The 27,980-nt window shown below is 40.9% G+C and overlaps 1 protein-coding gene and 1 long non-coding RNA gene across 7 annotated transcripts in view; one reads left to right on the top strand and one right to left on the bottom strand.

The window, feature by feature from the left end:
• Positions 1-12: 12 nt before the first annotated feature.
• LOC125446889 (uncharacterized) lies at positions 13-10,234 on the bottom strand. The gene is made up of 3 exons (XR_007246480.2): positions 10,168-10,234; positions 9,877-9,997; positions 13-450 (listed from the first exon to the last, which is right to left on the bottom strand). It is a non-coding gene; the product is annotated as an uncharacterized LOC125446889 (long non-coding RNA).
• Positions 10,235-10,312: 78 nt separating this feature from the next.
• znf592 (zinc finger protein 592) overlaps positions 10,313-27,980 on the top strand; it is a 184,265-nt gene continuing 166,597 nt past the window's right edge. For 3 of the 6 annotated variants that reach the window (XM_059640137.1, XM_059640133.1, XM_048520732.2), the window contains exon 1: positions 10,313-10,417. The gene's annotated coding sequence lies outside the window, so the exon portion shown is untranslated. Of the gene's footprint in view, positions 10,429-24,633; positions 24,671-27,980 lie in introns of those variants that run through there. The other 3 variants (XM_059640134.1, XM_059640136.1, XM_059640135.1) reach the window with 3 other exon arrangements.

Genomic DNA, 27,980 nt, shown 5'->3' with positions numbered 1-27,980 from the left:
TCGAAAGCTTAGATTCAGAAAATTTTCACATGATTGCAATTAATTATTTTGTTTACTTCTGAGCTAGGAGCACAAACAGCAAGAAAATCTCAGATCTCCATTTCACCCCTGCTCCATCCCACCAACGGTCCCCTGCGAATTCACTCCATACCAAAGTTAACTAACTGTTAAAGGCTGTTCTCTCACCCACTCAATACTCCTTGAGGGCTCAGACAGAACTTAACTTAATGAGGCCCACATAATAAACCAACTTTCACATTAAAATATCTATAAGCCTTTGGTAACTATAAGTAGGTTATTAATAGTTTCTGTGGTAGGCATCAGTTCCTCTTCCAGGTATGCAGCTGAATTTCATGTTTGCCCCAAAATGATCAGTTTCATTTAAATGGACTATCGGAGTGTGATGAAAAATATGCTCCCAGTGCAAGCGAAAGGATGTGTTTCTTCATCCTGTAATAGAAGTACAGAGGTTCTTTGAATTTCAATCATTTCCAACTAAATTTTATGTTTAAATTAGGAATTGTTTACATCAATCATGGACTAATTAGCTGCAGTTTAAAAATAAAAAAAGTCTTGCAAATCCTGGCACGGTTTTAACCGGCCCTATATCCAGTGTACCACATTACAACGTAGACATTCATCACGTATTTCTTTTTGTTAAATTTAAGCTACTTGCGTGAAATGTGACTGAACAACTCATATTCTAGGAAAAAAGTCACTGCTTATTAGTAGTTTCTTTTCCAATAGATCGATTTAACCAATTAAGCTTAAAATTGGCCTAATATGAAATTCAGACTAAAAGACATTAAAAGTGTTTTATTGTTTAATATACTATATCTAAGATAACATGGTGCATATAGAAGCAATATTGCCTTTTGTAATGCTTCAATCACACACTAACTTTCAAACAAAGGACACCCATATCACTTCTTAAAAGTACTGCCCAAAAGCAGGTCTGACAGCCATGTTAAAGAAAAGCACAGGCTAGGTTTCTGTACTTAATAATTACTACTTATTAAAAATAAATAGATTCTAGCTACAGGTAAACAGTTATGAACTGTCAACATGTAACTCTACTGGTTAAAATTCTGACCCTCTTATAAAACTTCCTCTACACACACTTACAGACAGGCACACGTACAAAAATTGCTATTATGGGTATGGAGAGAAACTGGCAAAGCAGTTCAATGGTCCCTGCTCTGATGAAGGGTCTAGGCCCGAAACGTCAGCTTTTGTGCTCCTGAGATGCTGCTTGGCCTGCTGTGTTCATCCAGCTTCACACTTTGTAATCAATGGTCCCTGTCTACAGGGTTTGCTGAGATGATCCTTTAGCTGTTCTTCCATTTCTCTCCTCCAGGTACTTTCATTTGCCTGGAGGAACCACAGAGCAATTGGTTCACAACACGTAAAGCCTCTGACTTATTAGTTAAAAATCACAGCGTGCAGCAAAGGCTGAGGTAAAATTACCTGATTTTCTTTATGCTTTAGGTCTTTTTACTGCTCAGAAAAGACAGCATTTCCCTTTCTGGAAGTTCAAAGGTATCTGACTATCTCAATGATACGCCAAGCTGTTCAGCTATCAGGGAACTAATTAAATAGTTGTTGGCAGGCAGAAGGCCAACATTGGTTTAGGAGTGGTGACCTGATTCCAATCAGCTACTTGTTGCCTGCCGAATCTCACTTCATACACATCAACTGACCAGTTTGTCTATAGTAACAGCTCCCAACTGGTTGAATAAACAACAGTGCACATACAGTAAGTCTGGTAGATTTTTTTAAAGAAGTCCATCAACCCTCTCCACCATTCTTGTTTTGTTTCCAAAAAACAGAACTTTTCCCATTTTAGTCTACGAAAAAAAAGCAAATACAGTTTTTAATAAGGGTTCTCGCCAGCTGTCTAGCAAGCAGGAGGGATCCCAGTCATCTGGATTAATTCCACCTGCATTGTATTATAATGCAGTTTTTTTTCAATCTTTTTAATTCGACAAAGATCTTTATTGTTGTTTCCTGTTATTGAGGTGGTTGAAAAATTAAATGGTTTCCGATCCTTTTTAATGAATTTGAATTCTGATCTTAATTATATTACCACTATTGTAACAGTTCTCTTAAAGTAAAATGTGACTAGTGGTGACGTCAAATTGGACTTTGCTTACACTGTATGTGGGACTTAAATAATTTGTTAAAAACAATGTGGAAGATTCATGTGAATTATTAGGCTGGGATTTCATAGAATCCCTAGTGTGGAAGCAGGCCATTTGGCCCATCGAGTTTCCAATGGAATCCGAAAAGTATCCCAAACAGGCCCATCTCCCTACCCTAATCTTGTAACCCTGCATTTCCCATAGTCAATCCACCTAAGCTGCATATCTTCGGAATGTGGGAGGAAATCGGAACACCTAGAGGAAACCCACTCAGACACAGGCAGAATGCGCAAACTCCACACAATCGCCAGAGGGTGAGATCAAACCAGGTCCCCCGTTGTACAGTGAGGGAGCAGTACTGACCACTGCACCACCATGAATCCATTTTACTCCCTTCCAGTGGTATATCTTCATGTGATTCAAATGTAATTAAGACTGTGTCTGTCTCAAACAAAAATTCAATGAGGCTGAGCTTAAAGGACAGTATGAAATGATATTAAAATAATTAGAAAGCTTATTGAAAATAAATTCTACCCAGATAGCTTGCCACTCTTTTAAGGGAAGTAATTTTTTTCATGAATAGTTAACAATTATTCTTCTTTTCCAAAACACAGAACTTACCATCACCAATACACACATGGGATCTCCAATAAAGGAGGTGTCAAGATTTATGCAATCTAACATAATAGGCAATCTGTTCATACATTTTAAAATGGAATGCTGGTTTGAGAACATTGCGAAGAGCCAATGATAGCCAATGCCTTATGAAAAGGGGCAGCTCAGTGGTTAGGACTGCTGCCTCACAGCACCAGGGACCTGGGTTTGATTCCAGTCTCATGTGATTATCTGTGTGGAGTATGCACATTTTCCCTATGTCTGCATGGGTTTCTTCCAGGTGCTCCAGTTTCCTCCCTACATGAGCAGGTTGGGTAGATTGGCTGTAGGAAATTACCCTTTGTATCCAGGGATGTGCTGGCAAGGTGGGTTAGCCATGGAAAATGCAGGTTACAGGTACAGTGTGGGTGGCATGCTGTTCAGAGGGTTGGTGTGGACTCAATGGGCCAAATGGGCTACTTCCCCATTGTCAGGAATGTATGACACATGTTCATAATACAAATGAGGTAGTGAATTACATTTACTTGAAGATCTCATGAGTTTATTACAAATGAAACTAATACATACAGTACAAAGTGATTTCTCGACACATCCTTGGTCTAGAGTGCAGCAATGCAGTGACTGTGGCCTGTGTTCACACAATGACATACTGGCCCTTAATCTATCTGCATATCAAGCTTGTAAATCAACACCGTTCCTAAAGCAACAATACCACATTTCTTATATAACAAGGTGTGAAGCTGGAGGAACACAGCAGGTCAGAAATGAAGAGATAGTAGGAACTGCAGATGCTGGAGAATCTGAGATAACCAGACGTGAGCTGGATGAACATAATAGGCCAAGCAGAATCATAGGAGCAGGAAAGCTGACATTTTGGGCCTAGACCCTTCTTCAGAAATGGGAGAGGGGGAGGAGGTTCTGAAATAAATGGTGGGCGGGGGGGAGGCGCAGATAGAAGATGGATAGAGGAGAAGATAGGTGGAGAGGAGACAGACCGGTCAAAGGGGCGGGTATGGAGCCAGTAAAGTTGAGTGTCCGTGGGGAGGTAGGGAGGAGTTAGGACCACTGAGGTTTTTCCAGAGGGAGGAGGGTAACTTCTTCAGGGAAGGCAGCCTTAGAAGATGCAGTGGGGTTAAAATTATTATCTCAGATTCTCCAGCATCTGCAGTTCCTACTACCTCTGAAACAATTTTAACCCCACCGCGAAGCCGCCAGCTCTACACCTCGTTATCTTAGGCCAGAAATGAAGTCCAGACACGAAACAACGCATCATCCTCCGACACTTACGCCATCTACAATCCGACCCCACCACCCAAGACATTTTTCCATCCCCACCCCTGTCTGCTTTCCGGAGAGACCACTCTCTCCGTGACTCCCTTGTTCGCTCCACACTGCCCTCCAACCCCACCACACCCGGCACCTTCCCCTGCAACCGCAGGAAATGCTACATTTGCCCCCACACCTCCCCCCTCACCCCTATCCCAGGCCCCAAGATGACATTCCTCATTAAGCAGAGGTTCACCTGCACATCTGCCAATGTGGTATACTGCATCCACTGTACCCGGTGTGGCTTCCTCTACATTGGGGAAACCAAGCGGAGGCTTGGAGACCGCTTTGCAGAACACCTCCGCTCAGTTCACAACAAACTACTGCACCTCCCAGTCGCAAACCATTTCCACTCCCCCTCCCATTCTTTAGATGACATGTCCATCATGGGCCTCCTGCAGTGCCACAATGATGCCACCCGAAGGTTGCAGGAACAGCAACTCATATTCCGCCTGGGAACCCTGCAGCCTAATGGTATCAATGTGGACTTCACCAGTTTCAAAATCTCCCCTTCCCCAACTGCATCCCTAAACCAGCCCAGTTCGTCCCCTCCCCCCACTGCACCACACAACCAGCCCAGCTCCTCCACTCCACCCACTGCATCCCAAAACCAGTCCAACCTGTCTCCGCCTCCCTAACCTGTTCTTCCTCTCACCCATCCCTTCCTCCCACCCCAAGCCGCACCCCCATCTACCTACTAACCTCATCCCACCTCCTTGACCTGTCCGTCTTCCCTGGACTGACCTATCCCCTCCCTACCTCCCCACCTATACTCTCTCCACCTATCTTCTTTTCTCTCCATCTTCGGTCCGCCTCCCCCTCTCTCCCTATTTATTCCAGAACCCTCACCCCATCCCCCTCTCTGATGAAGGGTCTAGGCCTGAAACGTCAGCTTTTGTGCTCCTGAGATGCTGCTTGGCCTGCTGTGTTCATCCAGCCTCACATTTTGTTGTCACGAAACATCAGCTTTCCTGCTTCTCTGATGCTGCCTGGCCTGCTGTATTCCTCCAGCTCCACACCTTGTTATCTCAGACTCCAGCATTGGCAGTTCCTACTATCTCTGAATACAACATCTCTTTTTTTTTAGAAGATAACCTTATATGTTAAAGATGATAGCACATAATTGCTTCTGAGGAGAAAGACTGCAAAACTTACAAAGATAGTAAAATGTGTGAGCACAGAAATGTAAGAGTCCATATATCATCTCAATGGCTTGACAACTGTTTCAGAACCTGTTATGGTATACCCTTCTGGAGATGTGGACTCTGCTTTGGCTTCTCAGTGTTTTGAATGTTGTTTTGGTGTTCTGTTACACTCCCATTATACAAGCATGTTTTTAAATGTCTGATACGTGAATTAATCACTTCCTTAGTTTACTCCTGTTCCTCAACATTTCTCTATTGTCATGATTTCACAACACCTAGGTTCCCAATGTGGGGTTTATGACTAACCTTTTATCCTACATTTTGAGGTATTTTTGCACTTGCAAGCTGATCAGCATCTTCATCGACTCTTGTTGTGAAGAAGAGCATCTCTAGGAATATGTGGTGGCTTGGCAAGATCATCTCATTTGGTCTTCCACACGTAATCTTTGTCAGCAATGGTAACCTTATATACAGGTGCGGCTCGGAAGTATAAACATATCAACAAAAAAATCTTTTCAGAGCTGGCAGGAACTGCAGATGCTGGAGAATCTGAGATAACAAGGTGTAGAGCTGAATAAACACAGCAGGCCAAGCAGCATCAGATCTCTATGCCCTAAATGTCAGCCTTCCCTGCTCCTCTGATGCTCCTTGGCCTGCTGTGTTCATGCAGCTCTACACCTTGTTATAACAAAAATAACTTGTTTTGTTGCCATATATTTCAAGATTAGTTATTTAACAGTACAAACTAATAGCTTATTGAGATCATCTGATCTGGGGTAATGCAGGGACTGTGCCCTCTGATTCACTGCCTCTTTGGCCTGGAAGGTCTGCTCCATATACTGTGGCCCACTGTCAGAAATTATTTCTTCAGGTGCACTAAACATACTGAATATGGCACTTTATGTGTCTGCCATGGATGCGCGTGAAGAAGTTTTTACTTGTCTGAAATCAGAAATGTGGAGCAAGTTAGTGACAAAGGTAAAATTATCATTTACAGTACCTAGATGAATGACAATTTTGAACCAAGACACCTGTGGAATCTCACAAGGGTATAGAGGTTCTTCATTTCTCTGTGGCTGATAGCTCTGAAATGCTTTGCACATCTTAGAAAGCTTTTCAATTATACAGCTTTTCTGACTACTAAACAATATCAGATACCAGTTGTCTCATCTGCTTTATACCCATAACTGTCTTTGGTGTTGCTGTGACAGTATGTTCGAGCAGAGAGCTTCAAGCACCTGTTTACTTAGAAAATTACACTTCTCAAGATACTGAGCTCATCTCCAAAAGTGCAAAAACATTTGAGTGTGCCTGACATCTTTTTCAATCATATCCAGCCATCCTGCTAGATATTTTTGATCAACCTATTTAGACATTTTGTGCCACACCACTGGGGCAGGTGCGACTTAAAGGAGGCCTCATAAACTCACTATCACTGCACTTCAAGATCTCTTAAGTTGGATATCCTTCTAGTTATCTTCTAATCAACATGTGCAGAATTGGTATTAAACATTTCTGGAGCTGGTGGGACTTATCCCAAGGTGTCCAGATCCAAAGGCAGGGTAACTATCCTCACACCACAAGGGTCCTCAGCCATCCAATTACTTTCCTCAGTGCCTTCAGTCTTAAGTAATGAGCTGTTTCTGATTTAAGTTGGTCACACTTGCACTGACCAAAGTGGCAAAAATTTTGAGTTCATCTTCCATCTTGATGTCTATGCTTTCTACTAGTAAATCCAGTTGAATTTATTCTGCATATGAGATGTCTACGTGGTGATGCACATGATGGGTCTGTTATTTCATTCCATATCACGCAGCTCATACCCATGGATTTTCTTGTGTGTGATCATTGTAATATGAAAGTGTTGACTATCAAAATTACATTTTCCCTGAGGTGCAAGGGAAGGTAGTGGCACAGTGGTAATGTCACTATACAAGTATTCCAGAATCCCCAACCAATGTTTTGCGGGCCAAGATTCAAATCCAGCAGACAGCGGCATTTAATTTCAATAAAATCTCGAATTCAGAGCTGATCTAATTGTAACCATGTAATTACCGCTGATTGTCATCAGAACCCATCTGGCTCATTTAGGGAAATAAATCTACCACCTTTTCCTGGTCTGGCCTACGTGTGACTCCAGACCCACAGCCATGTAGTTGACTCTTAACTGGGATTATCAACGGGCAACAAATGCTGACCTAGCCAGTGATAGTGTAACCCCAACCACATCCCATGAACAAATAAAAAAAACTCAACATCTTTGGCAATCCTATAGCATTGAACCCAGCTGGATATAATTGTTGTAAATCTTGGACTGACTCAATGCAAGTATTATTGGTCTTTCCTACTACCAAGGGTATCTTGGTGATCTCGTGGGTAGTCAAAATGTCCAAAATCCATACATGTTGACAGTCCTGCTACTGCTTGTCACCTAGTATCTTCAAGATAAAATATTTGTCCAAACAACACATTTCAGCCACGGCAATGTGTCACTACGGGCCAATTAATTTAGCAGATGTTAATGATACTACTGAATTCCAAAGTTATAGGTCCATGAACCTCAGAATTTGGTCATAAGCACTAGTTCATTTGTCAATCACGATTTTGAGCATCACTGCCAGTCTTCCTTTGCAGTGACAACAGATTCTAGTTGCCTAACTTCATCCACATGACTGTTATATTCACAATGCGGAAAGTCTATCCATTGTCTAGTGGAAATTGTTTCACTGCGAGCCTTTTCTTGGGTCTTACTTGCTGTGAACTTGTGTATCAATATACGTTAAAGAAGATCTCTCATGCAGTCCTTGTTGTTGTTAACATATTTCTGCACCTATCATCTTTTTGGTTGTGTCCCTGCTGTGTCTTTGAAGACAATATTTTTGCACAGCTGACCTAAGGGCCATTTGTACTGTAAATCTTGGAGCGTGAAACAGCTCTACTGTGAATGCGACAGACCACACGTGTTACAGTTTGTTTGCTTTTGCACCCTGACGAAAGCACCCCATACTTGCAGGTGTTGTAGTCAAGCTACGATTGTCTCAAATCTTCTGTCATCTTCTAGCAGAGTATTAATGCTGTAACCTTTTTTAGATGTCTTTTTTGGAATGTTTTAATAGGTGCTGAAGCAATCAATAATTGTTATCTAAGCAGTCTCTGAAAAAAAATCACCTTTGTTATGATAACTACTGACAAAGTAGTCTATTGATTTCTGTGGCTGTTGCCGGTATGACATAAATTCCAGGCTATGAATTCTAAATTTTACTCATACATAAAGCTAATCCTCTATGACATTGTGAGATCTTTATGGTCCTCTTCAGATATGATAGAAGTATTTATTCTGTGTAAATGATTGTTTCCAACAGACAACAGTATTTCAAGTCTTGCTAATCTAGTTTGTAACTGCTTAGACTCTGAAACATAACTGCATTCTTTGTTTAGAAAGTTTGATCTCGCATGGGATAACAAGTCTTCCAGTTCAAGCTGAGGGATTCAATATCAATCTTTCTGCTTTTCTTTTGCCTTTTGTAAGAGGTTTAAGTGCGCAGTTGTGGGGACCCTCAATATACAGATATAATAAGGTACTTGCTGTTTATTGTTTTTCCTTTTTTTTGTCTATGCATACCATCAGTATTTGAAGCAGGTTTTCTATTTTTCATTTAAAACTTGCACTCCATACTGTTTACTATTGCAATCTGGTCTGTATTTCTCACGTTTGAATTTGTGAATGATTTATCTTTGTTCCACATAGAGATGGCCATTAAAACTTAAACAGCACAATTCTAACTCAACTAGCTGCCAGCAGGGACCTGGCCAGCTTTTTTGTAAAAACAGTATCTCCTTCTGTCTTCCATTATGTGTGAACTTCTAGAATGCTGATGTATCTTGTTAGTTGCTTCTTCCCTTGATTGTCAAGCTTCTTCTATCCAAACTTAGTATGAATGAAGAACATGGATGTTTACCTGTGGGCTTATTTACTCTAAAACTAATCACCCAATACAGAGTGAACTTTAGACATTCTTGGTCCAGGATGCTGCAACATGGTGATTATCATACGATGACATCCTGAACCATGATCAATCAACACTGAGCTCTTAAAACAATAACACAAAGAAAGGAGAACTTTTTTAATGCAACAAGGAGGATACAGGGGCTCAGTGGTTAGTACTGCTACCTCACAGCGTTAGGGACACAGGTTCAATTCCAGCCTTGGGCGACTGACTGTATAGAGTTTTGGAGCAGCATGGTGGCTCAGTGGTTAGCACTGCTGCCTCACAGCGCCGGCAACCCAGGTTCGATTCCACTCTTGGGTGAACTGTCTGCGTTGTATATCTTCCCCATGTCTGCGTGGGTTTCCTCCCCGGTTTCCTCTCACAGTCCAATGATAGGTGGATTGGCCATGCTAAATTGCCCGTAGTGTTCAGAGATGTGTAAACTGGTTGTGTTGGGATGGTGGGATGCTCTGAGAGTCGGTGTGAACTTGTTGGGCCGAAAAGCCTGTTTCCACACTGTAGGGGTTCTGAGCAACAACGATTTGGATTGGGGATGCACAGCTTGACAGTATGGTGGTCACAGATTCAATAGCCGCTTTCAACAGTGAACTGGGTAAATACTTTAAAGAGAAAAATAATGGAGGAAAGTGCAGTACTCACGTAACGGACACAGTACAAACCCAATAGGCTGAATGGCTTCATTCAGTGCGCGAATGTCAAGAGTCGCAGACGTGCAGCACGACAGAAGAAAACGGTGCCCTTAAACGGTCCCATGGCCGTACTGGTAAAATAAAAGTTTAGGCATAACGCAAACCATCCACGAGGAAAAGTCAGAGCCTCACTTCTCTCAACTGCAGTAGTAAGCAATCACAACACAACCCAAAACCATCTTTCTGTAATTATATAATACGTTCTGCCGTCGTCGACGAAAAATACAGAAAATCTGTTAACCTCACGTTTCCCGCCAATAACGCGGGACGAACACGCAGACCCAGTTCGGGGAGCAGCGAGACTCCGCCCCCCACGTGCGTGCGTGCGCGCGCGCACCCTCCAGTTTGACGAGACGGAGCGCCGTCGAGGCGTGCACGCTGGCGCCCGTACGTGCGGGGGCACGCACGGCCCCTTGGCGGCCTGGAATGCTGGTTCGCCTGGAGCCACGTGACCCAGCGGCGTCCGCGGGCCGAGGAACGGGAGCTGAATGGTAACTGCCGAGTGAGTGTGTGTTTTTGATCGTGTCTCTGTCTGTGAGTGTGGCAGTGAGAGTGAGCTTGTCGTGTCAGTAACCTCTCCCAGCACCTCTCTAGCGTCAGTGAGACTGAAGGGTCTGCGGTTGTTTCCAACCGGGCAAACAATGGGGCCTTGCACTGGGCTCAGGTCACAACCAATCCCTCACATCCCTATCTGTCTGTGTCTCTATCTCTCACTCCGTTCACAGGCCTCGCTATCTCCTCTTTATATGGGAACTTGTGTGTAGGTGGGAGGGTGAACGTCTCTCTGTGGCTAAGCAAGTTTGTGAGTGTCAGTCAGCTTTCATGGCTGCCTCTCTACCTTATTGACTCCATGATTGATTTCTGAACATTCCAGATCATTTTGCGCCCAATGCAAATTTTGTAGTCTGTCTAGATCCCTATCCTTCTCCACTCCCACCCCACCCCGCCGAAAATGATCACAATTCTTTGTACTGGTCATTGAGGTGCGCTAAAAGCTTTGTCTGTTTTCCTTAATGTAAAGAGCTTCCATTTGCCAAATAATTTTGTCCTGTAAACAGAGGATAAAGGAAGAGAGTGTACAGTATAGAGTTTGAATATGTCAGATATTTTTCTCCTGTAGAAGGAGGGTACATCGCATACTGCATGTCGAGCACCGTTTGTCATGCTGTGATGTCAGTTAGATTCATGTGCAAGTTAGTTATGTCAGTTTTCCTACTTGGCCACTTTCTATGCTAGTGCAAAATGCTAGCTCTAAGCCTGAGTTGCTTGTGGTTATCTATGCTACAGTTATGTAGCATGTACTGCCTATGCATAAAATGGTAAAAAGAAAAATCCTAGGGGTTACCTTCCTAAAATGCACCGGTCATAGTATGAACCTTGTGGATTTTGCTTTTGACATCAAAGATTTTAATTGATTTAATGTTACTTAGAATTAAGTAACTACAGATACCCATAGCTTATTCAGGTTAGTATGGGGTTTAAAAAAAAGTAGTTTAAAAAAAGGATGCACCAAGATGCAAATAGAATTCCACAACAAGACTAAAACTAAACATTAGTAGGACTGCATAGGTGAATAAAGACATAAAGGGACACTTGGTTAGGAAACATTTATACATTGAGAATTGAGCCAGCAAAGGAGCACACAAAAGGCAGAAGAGATGCCACAAAATGGCAAAGGCAAGCAATGAAGTTAAGGAACATAACACAAAATAGTGAAATATTTTACAGAAACAGTGATTAAAAATAAATGAGGCTGTTGTGGGAGTAGGACCATTCAGGAACTGACAGGACAATATCACAGGTATTAATAGATGGTGGAATATGTAAAAGAAATAAAATTGAATGACTTGAATAATGAGATAAATGCATTTAAAAATTAAAGATGTTATTGATTGGATAAGCTAAACAGTTTCAGAAAAGACAAAACCTCTGATCCAGATGGATTGGATCTACATATTCTAAAAGAATCTAGAAAAGAGATAGCAGAGGTACTAATATTAATATTACTGTTTCTAACAAATTATTCAATACATATTGAATAATTTGTTAGAAATAGATGTACTGCATGTAGTCAGCATACCTAACTGGTTGGAGGGAATGCAGAGCATGTCCATGAAATGATAAATCTATTGACTTAAAACCATTGGTAGGAAAAGTAACATATTCCCTGTTCAAGGATCTAGAAATGGGAAATGTATTGATGAAATACCTGCATGGATTTCAAAAGAGACACTCTTGCTTGACTGAGTTTATTGTGTCTTTTTGAAGTGATAACAGAAGCCGTATTAATGCAGCAGATATAATTTATCTGAATTTTCAAAAGGGTATTCATAAGGAGACCATAGCAGACAAATGAATATGGCCAGAGAATGTGGAGTTGGGCGATAGCTGTCAGAATGAATTGTTAGCTGGCTTCAAGATTGAAGGCAGAGAATTGGAGTGGAGAGTAAATTAAGATGGTGGGAAATGGTGTTCCAATGGAACCAATGCTATTAATATTGGTAATGTGAACAACGAATCAAAAACATGTTTTCTAAATTTGCAGATTGACACCAAGTTACATAGGATGGTCAGTACTCAGGAGAAGGGCAACAACTCACAAGCAGATGTTAATAACCTTACAGAATGAGGCAAAATGTTTAGCAAATTAAGTTCAACCAAGATATATGTGAGCTACTAAAAACAGAATGTGCTGGAGAAACTCAGCATGTCTGGCAACACCTTCAGAGAGAAAAACAAAGTTAATGTTTCAACTACAGTCACTTGTCTTTGCAGAGTGAGATTTTGTATTTTGGTAGGAAAAATAATGTCACATCACTTGGAAAGTAGAAGTCTAGATAGTATAAAGGAACAATGAGACCTTTGAGTGCAAATACACAAATCACTAAAACATTGTGTCACAGATCAGTAAGATAATTTAGAAAAAGCAAAACAACCATGAAGTTTTATTTCTAGAGGGTTATAATTAAAAAGTAGCGAGGGTATGCTAAACCTGACTCAAACCTTGTTTGGAGGACAGTTAACAGTGCTGCATATAGTTTTGGTTGACACATTATAAAGAGCATGTACTGTAGAAGGATGTATATGAAAAGATTGACAAGCTGGGTTGTTTCTCACTTAGTAAAAAAAAATGCTGAGGCATGTACTATTAAAGATCTTTTTTTAAAAAGTTATGAATAGTTTTGAAAGAGCGGATGCAGGGAGAATGTTTTCCTTATGGGTCAAAACGTAACTAGAGGTCATCAGTACAAAATAGTCATTAAGAAATCCAATAGAGAACTTCTTCATTAGAGTGGTAAGAATGTGGAACTTGCTGCTGCAGGAAATGGTTGAAGTGAGTAGAACAGGTGCATTTAAGAGGAAGCCAGACAAGGGAGAAGGCAATATAGGTTTATGGTGGTAAATTTAGATGAGGAGATACTAGACTCAAGTGCAGCAACAGTTTGGATTGGGGGCCAAATGGCCTGTTTCTTTTTATATATCTTATGCAATCACACTTGGAGTTAAGTTTTCTGATTAATTCTTGATATCACACCTGGTCAAATGCTTGATGACAAGGACGGTCATTTTCACCACGCCTGGAGTTCACCATGGCAACTGGTAGAAGTTCAGATTTAATGCCAGTAATGATGACCATGACAGCTATCATTGATTACCATAAAAACCTATCTGGTCCATTAATGTCCTTTGGGGAAAGCAATCTGTCGTTCTTGCCATGTCTGACCTACATGAAACTCCAGAGTCAGTGGTATGGTTGACACTTAACTCCTGTCTGAAATTCCCCATAACTAAGTTCAAGGCAATTATATTTGGGCCATAAATGCTGACCTTGCCAGCAGTGTCCACATCCCATAAAGTATTACAAAAAGAAGATCTTTTGTCCATGTTAGGACCAATGTTTGTAAGGAGATTTGAAGCTGTGTAGCCTTGAATGAAACCCAAACTAAGCATCAATAATTTGGTTCATGTGAGTATGTGCTGTTTGCTAGTTCTGTCAGTGATGCTTTCCATCATTTTACTGATGGCCAAGAATAAACCGATGGGGTGCTAGTTAGTTGGATTGGATTTATCCTGTTTTTTTTGTGAACAGGACATTTCTAGGTGATTTTCCACATTATTGTGGAGATGCCAATATTTTGGTTGCATTGGAGCATCTTCATTAGGAATGTAGCTAACATTGGGTGGCAAGTTCTCTCTCCTACAGTTTGGACATTGTCAGAGCCCATGACTCTGCAGTATCCAGTGCCTTCGGCTGTTTCTGTGGCATAGAGTAAATTCAACAGGATCTTCAGGCTGAAGATGTTGTGAATGTCATTTTTGCTGCCCACCCCCTCCCAAAACACCATCATTGACGTTGGGGTTATTTATGGTGGCTTAATGTCTTCTAGTTAGTTTTCACAACTGAATGTGGCAGGATTGCAGAGCTTTGATTTGATATGTTGGTTGTAGAATTGGTAAGTTCAGTCTATTGTACAACAGTGAGTAGGAGAATGTTAAACATGAAGTGTTGTCATCCACAAAAAGCAGATTCTGGGACTATCAAACAAAAATGGAGTGTGTTGGAAACGCTTAGCAGAACAGTCCGAATCTCTAGAGATAAGTGAGTTTCAGGTGTAGTTCCTGAATCAGCATTGCCACAACGTATTTGGCTGTGGACATGTTTATAGCACAGTAAGCATTCCTGTATCCCAAAAGTATTTCTAGAGAACTGAGAACTTGTGTGCAGAAAGTTTGTTTGACTGAGATCCATTAATTCTTCTGTGTTTCCGTTAAGAGTTAAATTGCAGTCTTGGTGGCTTTCAAATTGCTTTTGCCTGGGTCTGTAGTGTACAAGGGCCAACTGTTATGTCTAGTATTTGTATTACCATTGATGTCCTATAATAACACCCTGCCGAGCTATTGTTCTCTTTTCATTGCAATCCCTTTTAGACCAAATTTTCTAACAAATATTTTCGTTTGCTGTGATAAATATCCTACTCCTAAATTTCTGCTTGTTTTGATGTCACCCAGTCTTTTAGAAGGCTTTAAAGCCTTGATGAAGTTTTTTTTTAAACCTTCTTCTGGAAGAGTTGACTAGTGCTGGGTTATGATTCTGTAGGTGCTAGTGAACATTCAACAACCCCACCCAGGTGCTATTCTTTGTGTATTGCTGTTAGGCATATCTGCCCACACAGTGAATTTGGCAGGCTGCGTTTAGATCATAGCTGAGCCAACTCAACAAACACCCATCCTGGGGAACCTTTTTTTGTCTAAAACTGAGCAAGAAAGAGCATGCATTTATTCACAACCATAGAACCCCTACAGTGTGGTAGGAGGCCATTCAGTTCATTGAGTCAGAACCAATTCTCCAAAGGGCGTGTCATCTAGACCCAAACCCCTACCACATCCCTGCGTCCCAACATTAATCCACTTACTCTGCTAATCTCTGAATATTATGGATATTGTCAGTATGGCCAATACACCTAATCTGCATGTCTTTGGACTGTGGGAGGAAACTGAAGCACCTGGGGGTAACCCACTCAGCCACAGGGAGAATGTACAAGCTCCACACAGACAATCACCCAAGGCTGAAATTGAACCTGGGTTGAGGCAGCAGTGCTAACTGCTGAGCCACCACGCTGCCCCTGTAGAATATCTGATATTTCACACCCTCAATGTCCCAAAACGTTTTACAGTCATTGAATTTCTTTTGTATCCGAGTCACATCATGTTTTCAAACCCCACTGCAAAAATCGAGATCCTGATCTTTATTAAGACTCCAGTGTGGTCGATGGCATATAGATGTGTTTCAATGAGACATTAATCTGAAATCCAAGCTGCCTTCTGAGTGGATGTGAACAAAGCTCTGACATTATTTAGAAGAACAAGTGTTTTTTCCTGGCATCCTGGGTAGTGTACATCCCTCAACTAACATCACAAATGCAGATTACGTAATAATTTGTCTCATTGCTGTGTGGTGGAGCCTTGCTGTGCACAAGTGACTAACTTGCAAATGAATACTTCATTGGTAATGGAAAGTTGTGAAAAAATCTGTTTTGAATGGAAACTTGTAAATGCATGGTCTTTGAAATATCGTTATAATTATTTTTGTGAACAAGCAGCAGATCCATAACTGTCCAGAGAATTGTTCTGGTGTTGATTAAAAGAGGAATGTTGCAAGGACACCAGGAAGATCATGGGATCATCAATGTCCACTTGTTGAGATACAGCCTGGGATTGACATTTTATCCAAAAGCCAGCCCCTATAAACCTTGTAGTAATCTTTTCATGATAAAATGTAAACAAGTACTGGTGGAAATCTGAAACAAAAACAGATTGCTGTAGAAACTTAGCAGGTCCAGCACCATCTGATAAACAGCCACCGCACTCAAAACATTAACTCCGCTTTCTGTCCACAGACACTACCACATCTGAGTTTCTCCAACAATTTCTGTTTTTGGTTCTGTAATCCTTCTACTCTGCCTTGGAGTGTCAATGAGGCCTAAACCCAGAAACCTTTGCTGAGAGGAGAATGTGTTGCCAAATGAACCATGGCTAACATACCATCAACCAGTGACATATCATGAGATTTGCTCACTGACCTAGCAGCAAAGCTATCAATCACTGAACTATTTTACAGTAAGAATTATTCTCTCTGACAGTGTACAGCAAGTTCGTGGGTTGAAAGGTCAATTTTAAAGTGTTTAATCAGTATTCATGTAGGAATGGTTTTAAACCAGCTGTCTAAACGGTGTAGGGTGTGAGGAATATAATGTGTGAGCTTCGGTGCAGCATCAAAAATTAATTTCAGAGTTGGCGGCCGAAGATGTGAATAGGAAATAATTAAAAACTCTCAACATGACTGCTTTGGCATTTATTAAATAGGACATGTTGACTTACATTATCTGTAATGCAGTACCTTTATGTTCTAATGTCTTTCATTTAATTACACATTTTTAATTAACATTTTATTTTGACCCAGTAGTGTTACTGATTAATGCAGTGAGCAGTTAAATAATAGAAGGGAGGAAAGTCCCAGACTTCATCTGTTACGAGATTGGAGAAATGATCAGGCTGTGACCATTAGCATTTCTGCTACTCTGTTAATGAAGAGAAAATTAACTACAATTCCAATAAAATGCTGAACATTCACAGGTAATCATTGGAGCCACTATATCAGTACCAACCAAAAAGAGCTATCTAGCCTGGCCCCTCATTCTAGTTCTTGGTCTGTCACCCTGTAAGTTACAACACTGCTTAGCGAAGTATATTTTCCAATGCAGTAAGGCTTTTTGCTTCTAACGCCCTTTTGGGCAGTGAGTACCAGATGAGGTGAAAAAAGATCTCCTTGACATCTAATCTTTCCACCACTTTAGTTAATCTGTGCCGTCTGGTTAATGATCTGTCCACCAAGGGAAATACTTCCTTCACTCAATAAATGTGGAGCTGACCAAGGGTTTTGGCCCAAAACGTTGACTTTCCTTCTCCTCGGATGCTGTCTGACCTGTTCTGCTTTTTCCAGCTCCACATTTATTGAATCTTGCTTCCAGCATCTGCAGTCCTTACTGTCCCTGAAGTACTTTCTTCCTTCTGTTCTACCCAGGCCCCTCATTATTTTATACATTTTAATTAAATCTCCAGACCCTATGTTCCAAAACAAAATGCCGACTTTTCTTGGTAGCTAAGACTGTCCAGCCCTCTGTACCTCTCCAGTGAGATTATATCCTTTCTGTAGTGCAGAATAAAAGACCTTCAACTGGGTGCTAACTAGAGTTTTATACCATTCACGATGCTATTCATAAGACCATAAGACATAGGAGTGGAAGTAAGGCCATTTGGCTCATCAAGTCCACTCCGCCATTTAAATCATGGCTGATGAGCATTTCAACTCCACTTCCCTGCAATCTCCCCGTAGCCCTTGATTCCTTGAAGGCATCCAACGTCCCGGCCTCCACTGCACTCCGTGGCACTGAATTCCACAAGCCCACCACTCTCTGGGTGAAGAAATGTCGTCTCATTTACAGTCACTGCTCATAAAAGAAAGTATTGGTATACTTTTTTAATTATCTTATGAATAAATCTGTACTGTTACCTTTGGGGATTTGTGAATATGCATTGCAAGTTCTTCCTGTTCCTCTATACCTCAATATTGTACTATTTATTGTGTTTTCCCTTGCCTTGTTTGCCTTCTGTAAATGTACTCATACTTTCCTGAATTGCATTCTACTTGCAATCTTTCAGCCCACCTGACCAGTCGCTAGTTATTTTACTGAAGTCTGTAGTTTTCTTTCCTCATTGTCAATGCACAACTAATTTTTTATAGCATCTGCAAATTACATTTAAGCTGAATTAATTGATATATATCACTGAAAGCAAAGCACTGAACTCAGTCATAGACATATTTAAGGGAAAGCTACATGAGCACAAAAGAGAACGGAGTAGTTGGTTATGCTAGTAGTTGGATGAGGAAGGGTGGGATGAGGCTTGATTGGAATATAAATACCAGCAGGAATCAGTTGGACTAAATGATAATGTTTCTGTACTCTATGTTCTACACAATTGCATTTATAGGCAAATTTTCCTGACTCTTCTAGCCAATATTTAACCCTCAGCCAAGACCACTAAATCACATTAGATAGAATAATAGCACAAAAGAACACCATTCAGCCTATTGATTTGTTGCTGTTTGGCAGTTATCCAGTTCCTCTTTCAGCATTGCTTCTCCTCATAGTCCTTTAATATTTTGGCTTTCAAGTATAAATGTTATTTATGTTTCTGTTTTTGTCACCCTTTTGCACATTGTATTCTCCATCACACACCTTGCTGTAAAAACATTGTTTCCTCATCTTATCTGTTTCCTTTGCCAGTCGTTTTAAATCTGTGCCCATTTGTTACTGACAGTTCTGCTACAGGAAGCACATTTGCCTGATTTACTGTATCAAATTCATTAATGAGTTGGACAACTTTATTAAATTTCCCCTCAACAACTTCTACTGTAAGAAAAGGAAAAGGACTTAGAACATAGAACATAGAACAATACAGCACAGTACAGGCCCTTCGGCCTCGACGTTGTGCCGACCTGTCATACCGATCTCAAGCCCATCTAACCTACACTATTCCATGTACGTCCATATGCTTATCCAGTGACGACTTAAAATGTACCTAAAGTTGGCGAATCTACTACCGTTGCAGGCAAAGCGTTCCATTCCCTTACTTCTCTCTGAGTAAAGAAACTACGTCTGACATCTGTCCTATATCTTTCACTCCTCAATTTAAAGCTATGTCCCTCGTGCTCGCCGTCACCATCCTAGGATAAAGGCTCTCCCTATCCACCCTATCTAACCCTCTGATTATTTTATATGTTTCAATTAAGTCACCTCTCAACCTTCTTATCTCTAATGAAAACAGCCTCAAGTCCCTCAGCCTTTCCTTGTAAGACCTTCCCTCCATACCAGGCAACATCCTAGTAAATCTCCTCTGTACCCTTTCCAAAGCTTCCACATCCTTCTTATAAAGCTGTGTTTTGTTTTGTATAACCCCATCCATGTCCACTGGTCATGTCCAGTGCTTTTGTTTGCTTTATTCTCCACTCATACTTCACTCAACAAACATATAGAATTGGAGTTAACGTTTTGGGTCTGAACAAAAACAAGCCAGCTTGGCAAGCAAGTCAACAACCTCATACTTATTTTGTATTTACTGTGGAGAAGGACATGAAAGCTAGGGAACTTGTGGAAATAAATAATGATACATTGGAAAATGTCCACATTACAGAACAGGAGGTGCTGGATGCCTTAAAATGCATAAAGGTGGATAAATCCCTGGGACCTGATCTGGTATATAACCAGGACTTTGTGAAAAGCTAGGCAAGTAATTGCTGGGTGTCTTCCTGAGATATTGAGATCATGAGTAGGCATAGATGAGGTACCTGAGCAGTGGAGGCGGGTAATGTGGTGCCATTATTTAAGAAAAAACCAGGGAACTATGGACCAGTGAGCTTGACATCAGTGATGGGTAAGTTGTTGGAGGGGTTTCTGAAGAACAGAATTTACATTTATTTAGAAAGGCAAGGACTGGTTAGTGAGGGTCAGCATGACTTTGTGCGTGAGAAATCATGTCTTACTAACTTGATTGAGTTTTTTGAAGAAGTGGCAAAGAAAATTGAAGACAATATGGTAGACATTGTTTATATGGACTTCAGCAAGGTGTTCAAAAAGTTTTTGCACGGTAGACTGGTTAGCAAGATTAGATCACATTAAATCCATGGAGCTAGCCAATGAGATCCAAAAGTGGCTTGAAGGTAGGAGAGAGAGGGTGATGGTGGGCAGTTGTTTTTCAGATTGGTCTGCCGCAAGGATTGGTGGTGTGTTCACTGATTTTTGCCATTTACAGAAATGATTTGGATATAACTGTTGGAGGTATGGTTAGTAAGTTTGCAGGTGACATGATAATTGGTGGTGGAGTAGACGTGAAGAAGGTTATTTAAGAGTACAATGGGACCTTGATCAGATGGGCCAGTGGGCTGAGGAGTGGCTGATGGTGTTTAATTTAGATAAATATGAGATGTTGCAGTTTGGTAACGCAAACAGGGCAAGATTTATACACTCAATGATAGGTCCTGGGGAGTATTGCTGAACACAGGGATCTATGGGTGTAGGTGCCTAGCTCCTTGAAAGTGGAGTTGTGGGTAGTCAGGATGGTGAAGAAGGCATTTGGCATGTTTGCCTTCATTGGTCAATGCATTGAGTATAGCAGTTGGGATCTCATGTTGTGGCTGTATGGGACTGGTTAGGCCACTTTTAGAATCCTGCATTCAATTCTGGTCTCCCTGTTATAGGAAGGATGTTGTTAAATTTGAAAGTGTTAAAAATCAATTTACAAAGGTGTTACTGGGATTGGAGGCTTTGAACTATATGGAGAGGCTGAATAGGCTAGGCCTTTTATTCCCTAGAGCATTGGAGCGTGACCTTGTTGAGGTTTATAAAATAATGAGCATTGATAGGGTGAGGAGCCAAGGTCTTTTCCCCAGAGTAGGGCAGTCCAAAACTGGAGGGCATAGGTTTAAGATGAGACAGGAAAGGTTTAAAAGGGACCTGAGGGGCAACACTCTCATGAGTGGTGCATGATGGAACAAACTACCAGATGAAGTGCAGGAGGTGGGTTCAGTTACATTTAAAAGGCATCTGGATGGGTACATGAATAGGAAGGGTTTAGAGGGATATGGGCTAAATCCTGGAAAATGGGACTAGATCAGTTTGGGATATCTGGTCTGCATAGATGAGTTGGACACAAGGATCTGTTCCCATGCTGTATAACTCTATGACTCTAATTGAGCACATTGCTCCACTTGGGGCCTAACCAGTGTTTTGTAAATGTTCAGCATAATTTGCCTGTTAATAAGAACAAGAGTAGACTGTTCAGTTCCTCCAGCCTGTTCTGCCATTCTGTAAAATTATGGCTGGTCCATAGCCTGATTCCTTATGCTTGCCTTTGGCCCATATCCCTTAATAACTTTGCTTAACAAAAAATTATTTATCTCACATTTAAATCTAACAATTGATATGGCAACAACTGTTTGTGGAAAAGAGTTCTAAACCTGTATCATCATTTGTGTATAGAATGCTTCCTAACATCTCTCCTGAAAGGTAGTATGGCCCTAATTCTCAGACTATACACCCTTGTTCTCGAATCCCCAATCAGTAGAAATAGCTTGTCTTGATCTACCTTGTCTTCTCCTGTTAATAGCTAGAATATTTGAATCAGATCACTCTTGAACTTCTAAACTCTAGAGAAAGCAGGTCTAATTTTTACAATCTCTCATAATAATTTCTGAAGTTTAGAAGTTCAAGTATCATTCTTAGTACTCCATGCTTCTATGAGTAAAGCCAAAGTTCTTATGTCACTTTTTTCAAATCTTTTTCAATTCATCTGGCCTCCTTCAAAGATTTGCTGGGTCTCTGTTCTTCCATGGCTTTTAAAAATTGTATCATTGTTACCTATCCTCATTCGCCCTACCATCCATCATCAAGTGACCAGAATAAAACGTGGCAATCAGCAAGAAATGACCAAGGATACAGAATCCTGAATGCGGATTAGCTTTTTCTTCATTTGTTCGTGGGATGTGGTTGTCACTAGAAGCCCCAGTGCTTGTTGCCCCTTGTGTAGTTGTGATGAACTGCCTTCTAAACCATTGCAATCCATTTGGTGCAGGCAAACCATAATGATGTTACAAAAGGAGTTCCAGGATTTTACTCAGGAACACTGAAGGAATGATATATTCCCAGGTCAATATGGTGAGTGACTTGGAAGGATGTTCCTTTGTTCCTGCTGCTTCTGCATCATAGCAGCTGTGGGTTGGAAGGTGCTATCTGAGGAGCCTTGATACGTTACTGAAGTCCATCTTGTAGATGGAATTCACTACTGAAACTGTGTGTCAGTAATGGAGGAGCTGAATGTTTGTAGATTTGGTGTCAGTCAAGTAGATTGCTTTGTCCTGGATGGTGTCAAGTTTCTTCAGTGTTATTGGAGCTACGTTCATCCAGGTAAATGGAGAGAATTCTGTCACTCTCCTGACTTGTGCCTTGTAGATGGTAAACAGACTTTTTGTTTGCAGGTGAGGTACTCACAGTAGTATTCCTAGCCTCTGACCTATTCTGTAGACACAGTAATTATATGGCTAGACCATTTCAATTTCTGGTCAATGATGTTGATAGTGGAAAGTTCAGCAATGGTAATGCCATCAAATGTCAAGGGGATATGATGAGATTCTCGGTTTTTGGAAATGGTTATTGCCTGGACTTGTATGGCACAACTACTACTTTTCACTTGTTGTTTCAGGCCTGGTTTTTCCCCAGGTCTTGCTGCATTTGGGCATTGGCAGTTCTTGTCATTTGTCACTTCTCTGAGATGAAGAATAGGTATTTTAATGAAGTTTAAGATGGTCACTGAAAATTGTGGAATTGTAACCAAGAAAGGAGTTGATGTCTTCATTAGAAGAGATCAGGAGAAGCATTACCTCCTGCAGTTTTCTACCACTGCTCTGCTCCATTCCTGGTGATGATTTCTGCTGTGGCGCTGATTGCTTGGGCATAAGTACTCCTAAACCAGCTGCCAATCCTTGATTTGAAAAGTTAGCCACTGCAATATTTGTGAAGTACTCAATTATATTGTTTCTCACAGCCAAAGAAAATTCTGTTTCCGGCAGAGACAGAAGAGCTGGTGCTTCAGGCCACTGATAGCCAAGGTGTCCCTCTTTCCAATGCATTTCAAAGATTGACTCATTCAAATGTATATTAGGAATAACATCTGTTTGGTTTACATGACACATCACCTGTTGCATTTGAACCATTTTTCAAAGCGTTTATGATGAAACTCTAACAAAAAATACTTAGTGACACTCAAGGAGAGGTGGGGTGATGGGGGAGCCGAAAAGCCTATCGTTTCCTGTGTTCTTAGAACATTAATGATTTGTCAACTAATTGTGTTCATCAAGATGTCGTGATATGTTAGGTTGTCAACGTGTGCTTTCACAATTCAGGAATCCAAGGCTTTTTATTAAATGAAACAGACCATAAATAATACAGAGGTTGAGAATTTGCTTGTGATAGAGTAACAAATGAGAAGTTAGGAGTTGTGATCCAGGTTTGATGATGGAGGAATAATTGTGAGAGTCAAAAAGTAAATGAATAAAACTAAATGAAACTTGAACTAGAGGAGAGTGAAAGAAGAGGAAAAAGCAAGAGCTGAAAAGATATTGAAACAACAAGGCGTAGAGCTGAATGAACACAGTGGGGCGAAGCAGCATCAGAGGAGCAGGAAGGCTGACATTTTGGGCCTTGACCCTTCTTCCTGCTCCTCTGATGCTGCTTTGGCCTGCTGTGTTCAACCAGCTCTACACCTTGTTATCTCAGATTCTCCAGCATCTGCAGTTCCTACTACCTCTGAAGATATTGAAACATGTCATTTATGTACCCGGTGGAGTTCAGCCAGTATTTGGTGGCAACCTTTGTTGCTCCCCGTAACGATATATCATCTCTACTGTGATCTGGTCACTCCGGGTCCAAGAAGGTTTCAGTTCTAGTTATCGTGGCCTTTTGGTTTCTCCCATCGCCAGTTCCAGTTTTGAAAGGACTGGATCTTTCTGTGTCCAAGGTCTATATTGTCAGCTGTGACTAGGAGTGTATCTAGAAAAGTTAATACCATAAGACTCTACCATTGGGTACCACTGGTGATGTATCTGCTAACAGGAGGCAGCTCAATGCATCCACATTCACTACTTGGCATCGAGGTGTTTCTCTAATATCTAATAATGAGCATGTGGTATTAGAGCCCACCGCTGCAGCCCGAAGCTAAGGATAACACTGTCTTATACTATTTGAGCAGACCAAGTCGGAGTTTGTGGTTTGGCATTATCACACATTTTTGTCCATAAAGGTATTGGTGGAACATCCTGACTTCAAGAATGACTGCCAATCCTCCCTTTTCTATCTGGGTGTACCTGTCACTAAGCCACCATTGGTTTATATATGAAGAAGAGGAAGTGCTGGAGGTCTTAGAAAGTATGCAGATAAATCTCTACGACCCGATCAAGTGTATCCCAGGACGTTGTGGAAAATTAGGAAGGAAATTACAGGTCCCCTAGCAGAAATATTTATATCAGGGGTGAAGTACCAGAAGATAGGACGGTGGCTAATGTTGTGTCATTGTTTCAGAAACACTCTAAGGAGATGCCTGGAAGCTATAGACCTGTGATTCTGTCATTGGTGGTAAGTTGTTGAAGGTGATTCTGGAAGAAAGGATTTACATACATTTGGGAGAGGCATGGATTGATGAGGAATAGTCAGCATGATTTTATGTGAGGAAAATTGTGTCTCACAAACTTGATTGATTTTTTTTGTAATGAAGTAACCAAAAAGATTAATGAGGGCAGAGTGGTAAACATTGTTTACTTGGACTTCTGTAAAGCCTTTGACAAGGTTCTGCATGGTAGACTAATTAGTAAAGTTAGGTCACATGGGATTCAGGGGGCATAAGGTCGCCAACTGGCTACAAAATTGACTTTATGGTAGGAAACAGAGGGTGATGGTGAAGGGTTGTTTTTGGACTGGAGGCCTGTGACCAGTGGGGTTCCGCAGGGATTAGTACTGGCTCAAATGATTTGGATGAGAACATAGGAGGCAGATGAAAGATAGACAGGGTAGGTAAGAAGGTGTTTATTACGCTGGCCTTCATCACTCAGACCATTGAGTATGGGATGTCATGTTGAGGTTATACAGGAGTTGGTGAGGCCTCTGCTGGAGTGTTGTGTGCAATATTATTAAACTGGAGAGGGTTCAGAAAAGATTTAATAGGATGTGGCCAGGAATTGAAGGTTTGAGATATAAAAATAGACTGGAACAACAGGGCTTTTTCACTGGCGTGTAGGAGGTTGAGGAGTCACCTTATTGGGGTATTTGGCTCTTGAATGTTAGACGTCTTTCCCTGGAGGTACATGCGTGGATTTCAAATCAAAGGGTCATATTTTTAAAGGTGAGAGGACAAAGATTTAAGAAGGACATGAGGGGCAACTTTGATTAAACTGAGTGTGGTTTGTGTGTGGAAGGAACTGCCAGAAGAAGTGGTGGATGCAGGTACAGTTACACAGATTAAAAGACATTTGGATAAATTCATGAATAGGGAAGGCTTGGAGGAATATGAGCCAAGTGTAAGTAGGTGGGACTAGTTTGGGAACATGGTCAGCTTGGACTAGTTGTACTGAAAGTTTCCATGCTGTATGACTGAATCTATTACTGTAAGAGTCCTTTAATCTTGTACTGCCTCTTCAGAGTCAGCTCTTGAGTGCCAGAATCTCTGCCATTCCTTTTTTTTATCTGTCAGCCAGGGCAGATTAACAGCACCAATCGTAGAACTCGTATTCTGTGAAGTCCAGCTGGCTGACCATGTTACAAACACTACATCTGGGATCAGGTGAAGCTGAGACCATGCACATAAACATTCTGAAGTAGTAGTAACAAGTCAACCTCATGTCCCAAGACCAACGCAATAAATGCATATTTAAGGATAATCAAACATTAATTTTGGCAGGAGCAATATCAATTAACTGAAGTGAAAATGCTATATTTGCATTCAGTAAAAGATATTGCTTAAAATTGAGTGGTGACAAGTCTTACATTAATTAGAAATTAGAACAGAAGCTGTGACCTTGCAGTTTGCATATCAGCTGAATGGACAGTGTCTCTCAAGATTCTTGATTAAGTGTGGGAATGAAATGCATCACAAAGAGACTGAACCTTTGCCAATTTATTTGTTTTAAGTTTAGATCTGATGAAATTTAGTCCATTTTACTGATTTATTGAATCTTCCACATTAACAAAAGTCAACTGATAAAAACACAAGTGAGCAGGCTGCTGCTGTCCATACAAGTCACCACTATGTGTCATTTTTGATGTTGTCTATCTACCTGCAACTCCTATTGACAACCTCCTGTTTCTGCAGGAACCATGTGGTGCTGCGCCATTGCTTTTGTGCTTGCAAAGGATTTGCAAATATGGTTGTATCTCTCAATTAATTGTGTAGATTATGGGCAGCAATTGGGGTGGCAATTCGTTTGCGGGTTCTTGATTGGGAGATACCAGGAGCAGGCAGGCCGAGCGCTCATTGTTGACTGACGATGCTCCTGTCTGGGGGTGAACGGAATAGAGAGAAATGACAGGGTTTCTTCCTGCAGTCACATCCTATATACTGCACATTTGAAAAATTAGGTATAACTGCAATTTTCTTTGGCTGTACAGTGGGTTGCTTGAAACTATTCAGCAAAGTGTTTAGTAAATAGAAGACCGATATTTGCCACTTGCTGTAACTTTGAAGGCATCTGCATCTGTCTTAATTAATCCAATGTATTAGCTCTGGGAGGGGACAGCAGCAAGTGCTTTCGATCTTTTAAAGAAACAACCAGATTTAAATAATTGCTGAATGATGTGACTTAAACATTGTAGTCGAGAAAACTTGCACTGTTTTTCAATAAGTAGGCCTTTTAGTAAAGTGTGTGTTTCTGGATTTGGGGGATCAGCAAGGATAGATGATTGTCAGTAGCTTTGACAAAGCACACTGTCTCTGGAGCCCATTCTGCTTTTCTCATCGTGATCCAGAGAAATAATTTTATTGCTTTGGTTTTTGCTCATTTTCCTGTATTCAGGTTTTCATTGTTCCTTGTTTTCAAATCCCATCCCATCTTTGCCCTTCCCTTTATCTGTAACCAGCTTCAGCCTTATAACTATCCGAGTTTTTGTGTTCTTCAAATTCTTGTCCCTTGTGATTCCCCAATTATACTCTGTGTACTTGCTCACTGTCCTTTCAGTTGCCAAGGTTCTAAAGCTGTGGAATTTTCTTCCTAAAACCCTCCAACTCCCTACCTTCCTTTCCTCCTTGAACAATCCTTAAAACCTAGCTTTTTGTCCAAGATTTTAGTCATCTGCCGAATTATTTCCTCGTGTAGCTTGGTTTCAAATTTTGATTGGTAACACCACTATAATGTGCCTTAGGACACCTTACAATTATTTAAGTATTCTATAAGTGCAAGTTATAAAATGCTATATCTCAGTAATGTGCTTATGATTTTTCTTTTTGATGACAGGACATGCTATATGTCACAGTTTAAGAGAGGTGTTAGTAATATTGTGTGTACTAAATCTGAATGGTAACTAATTAAAATCCCATCTGACTTGCAGTTGGGCCCTTAATTTCTATGGCTTTCTCTAAATAAGCAATACAGTACCATTATTTGAAGCCTGTAAGAGTCAGATATAGGAACAGGATAGGCCCTTCAGATTGTTCTGCCATTGACATCATGGCTGATCTGTAGCCTAGCTGCGTAATACCTTTGGCCCATATCCCTTAATACCTTTGCTTAACAAAAAACAATTACATATCTTGGATCTAAAACTAAAAACTGATCTGGTATCAACTGCTGCTTGTGAAAGAGTTCCAAACCTCTACCACTCCTTGTTTCCTTCCTAACATCTCTCCTGAATGGTCTAGCCCTAATTCTCAGACTTTGCTCCCTAATTCTCGATTTCC

The sequence above is a fragment of the Stegostoma tigrinum genome, chromosome 36 (assembly GCF_030684315.1).
Source record: "Stegostoma tigrinum isolate sSteTig4 chromosome 36, sSteTig4.hap1, whole genome shotgun sequence".
In the NCBI taxonomy this organism is placed as follows: Eukaryota; Metazoa; Chordata; class Chondrichthyes; order Orectolobiformes; family Stegostomatidae; genus Stegostoma; species Stegostoma tigrinum.
This window is presented reverse-complemented; position numbering and strand designations above follow the sequence as displayed.